Source organism: Empidonax traillii, unplaced genomic scaffold (genome assembly GCF_003031625.1).
Source record: "Empidonax traillii isolate 1590-97213 ecotype Southwest subspecies unplaced genomic scaffold, ASM303162v1 scaffold122:size1458747, whole genome shotgun sequence".
NCBI classification, from domain to species: Eukaryota; Metazoa; Chordata; class Aves; order Passeriformes; family Tyrannidae; genus Empidonax; species Empidonax traillii.
In genome coordinates this window covers 548,231-555,869 of record NW_020955315.1, presented here as the reverse complement: position 1 = coordinate 555,869, position 7,639 = coordinate 548,231, and positions in this window count along the sequence as shown.

Genomic DNA, 7,639 nt, shown 5'->3' with positions numbered 1-7,639 from the left:
TTATAAGGTAAGAGTCTTTTTTATTATCTGCGCATCAGGATGTAGTTGGACAAGGAGTTTGTCGTGGAGCTCTGCGACGCTTTCTCTTCCGGCGAGCGGCGTGACCACTAAGATGACATGTGGTTACAGCTTCTGTTAAAGATGTTTCTTGATCGTCTCTATCCCTTTTGATCGGTGAATTAGGGACTTATTTAGAGTGAGGAGTAATGGTTTGTAGTTGAAGATCTGAATTGGAGCGTGTATTTGTTGTTAAATTAGAGGTAGTAGGCCATGTAGTGATTTCATGTGAAGGCCTCACAGCATCAGTAGATGTCTGTAGGGCGGCGCCATCTTGCCGGCTGTTTGCATTATGGATGGCGGAATGATATCATGGGCGCCACCATTTTGAAGTTCAGGGACTTCTGGGGCGATGCCGGCGACGTTAGTCACGGAGGAGGGGAAAGGTGACGTGTAGGTAGGTGGGTACACGCCCCTGGTATGACCTTCATCGTCACCATTTTGCATGCAGTGGTTTTCCCCCTCAGTGTCACTGCCAATACACGCCCCCTTACATTCCTCAGCGCTGCCCGCCATTTTAGGGTGTTGTGCCGCGTGACTCCTTCCCTGAGGGGCTGCCGCCATTTTGAGGGTGATTGCATGTGGCATTTCCCCACTGCAGTTTTGTTGTCCATACGGTAAAATTCTTAAAAAGCCATCTCCAACAGCTTTTTATTGGGTGAGTGTATTTACAATTTAAATATATATTTTTTTAATGCATTTTTTTAAAAGCCCGTCCCCGACAATTAAAAACAGTCCTTTGAAGTCAGTGGAACGATTACAGTTGAATTCTGTGAATTAGGCATAAAGCTCTCGGAGGTGTCTTTCAAAAGTAGCAAGTATGATCTGGGGTTTTTGGCATAGCTGTGCAAAAGGCTTGGGGAATGAGGGAGAACTTAAAACCTGTGTTTAAAATTAAGCATGTGCCGTAGCTGTTTTACCCTACAAAAAACTGTTTTTTTCCTTTCAAGGACTTGGATTTTAAGTCATTCACTAAAGAATATTTTACTCTTGTGCTATGCATTACTCCTACCGTGTCAAAGAGATAATTCTCCCTAAAAGCGTGTTTCATTTGTATCTTTGTATTAAACTGTATTTGTGCAACCTTAGTCTTTATAACTGTTCTTTGTCACAATTACTCTCCTGTTCTTTTTTCCTAAATTTTTTTTTTTCAATCAAAAGAACTCTAGCTTGATTTTGGATCCACTTATATTGCAATTTGCATAATAATTGAAAGTAAGTTGATGTAAAAGTGTAAATTGTCAAAACAGAAATGCTAGCATTTTCTAGTATTTTTCCAAATACAGGGGAAAAATACTTTGACTTGCCAAATATAATGAAAATGAGAAGAAAAACAATTTGTTGGAGCTCACAATGATGTGAGTATTCTGTAGTACAAGAATGTGCACTTTTTTGTCATTAAAATATCATAAATCTTATTCATTTTAGAACTTGCATTATGCTGCTAATGCATTTCTTCTATCACAAATGTGTATTATTTTTTATGATATTATAGGAGAGAGGAAGAAAGGAAAATGTGTGGAGAACTAACTGTAAAGCAAACAAAACTTATGCTTTCTGAAGGATAAAGGAAAGGTGGTGGAGTTAATTACGTACAGTTCCAAGTATCTTTAGAACTAGCAGGAGGAAATTAGCTATTGTGTGAAAACAGCATGAAATGTAATTCAGGGAAGCTGTCTAATTTATCAGCAAGAACAAACTGCTCATGTTCTTAAACTGTACTCAATTACTCTATTCAACCTTCTTTGACCTGTTCAGCCTGGCAGTGTTTGCTTAAAACTAAAAACTACAGAAATTTTGCCAACCTTTTAAAATAAACTAAAAAAAGTCCCCATGAGCTTCCTTTGCAATATACTTGTATTAATTTTTGAATTTATACAGCTCTGGACTCATGGCTTCTTTGGAAGAAATATATGACATTCTCTGCTTGACAGTGCAGAGTCAATAAACTTACATTATTTTGTGAATGATTTCAAAATATCGCCAAACTGATAGCATATAACACCAAGCTAAGGATTTCTTTGCTCTAGGAAATGACTGTGGAACTGTAAGATCAAAATTATACTTTACTGGTAGCCCATGGGATTTCTGTTTTATTCTATGATTGTAATATGTGCTGACCATGACTCTGTTCATACTGTAATTCTGATCAGTGAAGCTTTTTGGTGCTTGACCTATAAAACCCCTTTCAGATGATGTAATTTTTCCAACCAAAATGTAAAAAGAAGCCTCCAGTCCTTTTAACAATTTTCCCACTTCCCACCTTTTTTCTCTGTAAATTAAAGATCTGTTTTGCGGTAGAGAAAGCAGATAACAATTCTGTTGAACTAATCTATTTCAGGTATATTTTCTGTATCAGTAATGCATCTTACACCTCTTTAGACATCCTTTCGGGGCATTTTTACAGTCTTAATAAAACTAACTCAGGTCTGAAGGTGTAAATCTAAATAGTTATGTTCTGTAAGGCAAATAGAAACAGCATAAGGTTGTATATAGATATTAGAATAGTGCATCTGTATAGGTGATAGGGTGACTGTGTGGCAGGTCTCAAGGTACAGCAGCATACAAGTGCTCCCTGGGAAGTCTAACAAAGGCATGCCAGGACAGAGTGTCTGAAGGGCAGTGATCGGGTGCTCCCTCCCATCTGGTGTCATATTCCATCTTGAAACTTCTAAGTGCCTTCACCCTGCACCAGACTCGAGTGTCTTTGTGACCTTTTCTGGCTCAGCTCACGTTCCGTTGGTCTCCTAGAGACTCACCCACATCACTGAACGTTTTTACGTTTGTCTAATCCTTTTTCATGCTTGGAATATCCTTCCTGGAGGTGCTGGAAGGCATCACACAGCCCTGGGGCTTAATGCAGTTGGTGGTATTAAGCAAAGTTTATCCTTATTTGCTGCCCACAGCTGTGCATAATGTGGGAATTTTGGAAGCACTTCAGTATCTTGACTGGCCTAGGCTTGCTAAAAATCTGAAGGGGTATAGTGTTCCTTAAGACTGCTCTTTGAGATGACAGAATCTCACAAATGAGCCTTAACAGTTTGGTTCCAAGCATTTCTTCCTTACTCGTGAATTTATTTTCTTTTTTTCTCATTGTTTGGGGTTTTTAAGTTGGTTGGTTGGTTGATTTTTTTGGTGTTGTTTTGGGGGTTTGTATATGTGGGGGGTTTTGTTGGGGGGTTTTTTGTGTGTTTTTTTGGTGGGTTTGTAGTTTTAATTGTGATTTGTTTGTGGTTTGCTTTTTGTCTTCGAAAGCAATCCTAATTTTCTCTTCACTGTTTTGAAAACTTTCCTGGATCATGTCTTCCAGTAGGGTTATATGGCATATTTTAGAGACATGAATTATTTCTGTGACCACTTTTACTACTGTATAGGAAAAACCTGGCAAAGTGAAGAATCTGAATAAGGGGAGCATGAACAGGTGGAAAAACAGGAGAAACCTTTCTCTTGAAAATAGCAGATGAGTCTATATTTACTCATCAGTTAATAATGCATGAGTTCTAATTTTAAATAAAAGTATATGGAAAATAATTGTAAAAAATGTTTACGTAATCTTTTAATGATGAAATGTGAGCAGTTTTAAGGAAGAAAATACTTTTTTCTTGCAAATCGTTCACAGGTGCAGAATTTGAGACAAATCTTGATTGCAAGTATTACTTCAGAGTAACGGCATCTCATTTTACCAGAGGTTTTATGTAAGTGAAAATGACTGAGAAAGGTTTCAAGTCATCCTTGATTCTCTAAAGAGCCTGTTGCTAAAGAGAGACCAGGCTGATACCAAATATGTAATAGTTATCAGGAATTAGAGAAGAGAGATTCTTGAGGACTGTAGGGAATAAGGACCACAGTGTATTGGGAATGGCTAGTAAATTAGAGATGACAGAATTGGCTGCCTGAAATGGTGAGATCAGATTATCTTTGTCATAGCAGTTCTATTTTTAAGATGTGTCTGATGAGGAAGGGTTATTGGACTCAACCTTTGCTTATCAATACAAGTAGTTCACGAGTAAGTCAGGAATGGTCTGGAAGCAAAATAAAGTCAGTATTTTGTTTTGACAAAACAAGTTTGAAAGTCTTCCGCTGGTTAGGGATGTAGTGTACAGTATATATATTATAGTAAAAAATAAATCGATTTGTCACCAGGTGCCAGCTCAGTAAATTCATGATGTCCCTAAATCTGCATTGATCTGTATTCTAAAAAGGATGTGGTTCTTGCTGCAGTCAGCTTATAATCCTAAATGGAAATGGAAGTGATCCCAGGGATAACTAGATCACAAATGTTTTTCTTTTGGTTCTGATTGTTACACAACTGGTTTGAGATGATTTCCATACGGCTTGGTTGGACTAACCCAGCTGCTTTTCCCTCACAAAGGTTTGGGAGCCGTTGTATAAAGCTCCTCCCAATATTTGTGTGTTGGCCATGGACTCTGACAAAGGAGCAGATCAGGCAGATAGTGTGAGCTCTTTGCACGATGACTTTGTGGTCTGTGCTTTTGTCATTGACATCTTACACATTTGCCATGTTTCACGGAACTGCAATGGCAAATAATTTTTAGCTCTCTTTACAGACTAATGCTGACTATCTAAACTTCATCTAGTGCAACTTGTGTGTCTGCATTCAGCCACAATAGTCATGACCCCTAATATATCTTAAAACAGTAAGAAAAACTGAAGCAGTTTATTAAAATAAGTGTGAAAACTGATTTGTTTTCAGTGAGGACTCTCAGTAGAAAAACAAGAGGCAGGAAAATTTTCCTATTTGTAAAGATATGTTGGGTAGATCTATCATCGTATCATCACAAAAATTGTTTATTCAGATAAATGGAGTTTTGGTTCCATCACAAAGCTTAATATTCCTTTGTTGAGATAAAGAAAGCACAAGTAAAAGGTTCTGTTTAGAAAAGAAGAATGTGGCCTGAGAATGGTAACTGTTGGCAGCAGTTGTGGATATAACTGAGTTATGATGTTTTGTTTAGATGATGTTGAGGCATTTGTTTAGAAACAGTAGGATTAACATGCACTGTTCAAATTATTACTTTGGCTTTGTTTCTTGTTCTTAGAACTTGCTGTGTGCCTGACCAGTTGCTTGAGAAGTATGACATGAGTTTGTCTTGATAGTCTCAAGGTTGGACTTTTTTTAATGATCAATTACTTTTTGTTTCACACCTGTCTATGTTGCTGGCATGATTTATAATATATGGCAAGTGGCACTTTGTTTCGTTGACTTGATCTGCTTTTTTCCTCTCTCCTTTTGGCTATTAGATCTAATTAGTAATCAGCTCTTTAAACACCTGTTCTTATGTTCTTGGGAAGTACCCTTTCAGTGAATCTGATCTTCACTGGAGCTCATAGCTGCTACTCAAAAAAAAATAATAATAATACAGAATGAATGCACAAAGAAAGAATAAAAATTTACTAATTGCTTATCCTGTTGTCAAAAGGCTGTCCTTCCCTATAATCCTAGAATGCTTTTATTTTTTCTATCCCAGTACTTCATTGTACCATCGCTATCCCTTCTTCCAGGTGGGTGACTTGTTAATGATTTCTCTGTCACTTAAGGAGAGGGATAACAAGGTCACTGGGGAGAGTAAAAATTAGAGCAGAAAGTGTTCCTTGTGAAGTCTCTCTCCTTTCTAATCTTTATTCTCCATAAATTGTAAATAACAGGATTTGACAGAAATATAGATTGCTTTACTACACGGTAATGAATGCTTTAAGAGTCATGATCATTTGGAAAGCTATGACAAGAAGCAGAGAATTTTGTCTTCAGTCATCCAAAAATGTGCATTACAGAGCTCATCTTCATCTTTGGCATCTATCAAGCAGGTTGCTGGAAACAGCAGAGGTAGTAAACAAAGCACATTGGAGTAAAGTGGTCCCCCATGGGGAATAATTTAAAGTCATAGTGAAGTGTTGTTTTCAAAAGACATCAAATTACATTTCCACTGGAAAATCAGACGTATTTAATGCATGTGTGATGGAGAGTTCAGCTTAAAAGAGGCGGCTGCTTCTGCGCTCATTGAAAAGCTCAACGACTCATATTTATCTCTCTCTGTCACATTCTGGCTCTGTACAAGCCCACAGTACTTCTACCAATTTGTAAGAACATTATTTAAGATGTGTCAATATCTTTTTTTTTTTTTTTTATTAGTATGTTTTATACATGTGAAACCAGAGACTAATAAATAGGTTCTGGTTTATTGTTTCTCCATCTGGGCTATTTTTATGTTTTCCAACATATACAGTATGTCCATAATATTTTGATAGACAGGGTGCAAGGGCCTCTATTAAGGAAACAGGGAATTACAACTACAGTTTCCTAAGGGTTTTTTTAAAAGTTTTATTGACTTGACATCTGTCTCTTGTTTCTTTGCATAACTGGAGATTCAGTTTGGCCCAAGCAGTGAATGGGGTGACCTGAAAACTAAATTTCTGTCCAGAACCCTCACCAAGAGTTACTGCATTCTCTAAACCAAGCTCCACGAAGAGTTGGAGGTGTACATACTCGGAAGGTGGTTTAGGAAGAGGATAGGAAGTGGGTCATGGGCCACGTTTTGCACTTCTCTCTCAAACAAATATACTGTTTTCTCTCCCTAACATCTGCTTAGCAAAAGGTTAACTTTGCTATGGTGAGCTGCAATAAACTGCTGTGCATTTGGCAGAAGTATAAACAGGTCTTCAAATCTATCTATCGCCCTGCTTGCCACAGTTTTTAAGTATCTTACTGTTAGTAAGCTCCTAATTACCACAATTTCCTGTTGCCTCATAGACTTTTTGTGGATAGTCTGCTGTTATTCAGATAATAATATCTCTTACTGAGAGTTAAGTCAGGCTAATTATCTGTAGACACCCAATTCTTTGCACATGATGATATCCCTCTTGTCATCTATACCATGAGGACCCACATGAAATTACTTTTCACTTCTTCCTTCTGTATACTGAATTCCTGCCTGCTGCCCCTTCCAACTGCAGCCTTCATGTCAGCGCTGCCTTTTCAGAAGCCGAACGTGCTAACTGGGTGGTGGTTGGAGGCTGCTGGGGCATGGGGTGAAATGTTGGGTGCAGGTATCCAGCTCTGATAAAAACTGTTCCTTGTATAAAAGCAGCCGTCTCAGCCAGGGATTCCTAGTGCCACTGTGCATTTAGTTAATTTAGTGGGTGATTTTGGTTTTGTTTGCTGGGGTTTGATTTAAAGATGCAGAGCAGATGAAGTCATATGCTGCCACACCCAAAATATACATGATCTACTCATTTGGAAAATCATCACCTTTTATGTTGTATTCGACTTACCTAGCCTGATTCACTTTGTAAGCGCTGCAGCAGCCTTGATGCTTGGTTCACTGGTGAGTTTGTCAGCACTCCCTCTTCCAGATAACTGCCTAGCATCAGATTTCCAGTATCTGTGTGTATCCCTGTTCTTCAGGTGTAACCAAAAAAGTATTAGAGCTTTTGAATAATATGCTTTAAAGGAGCACCAGAGTGTTGGTGTTTGTCAGTTTTTGGAGGTCACACCACATTATAAGCAGTTTTTATGTTGTCACTCAAGAACACTGGGATATTTACTCAGTACAGATCCACACTG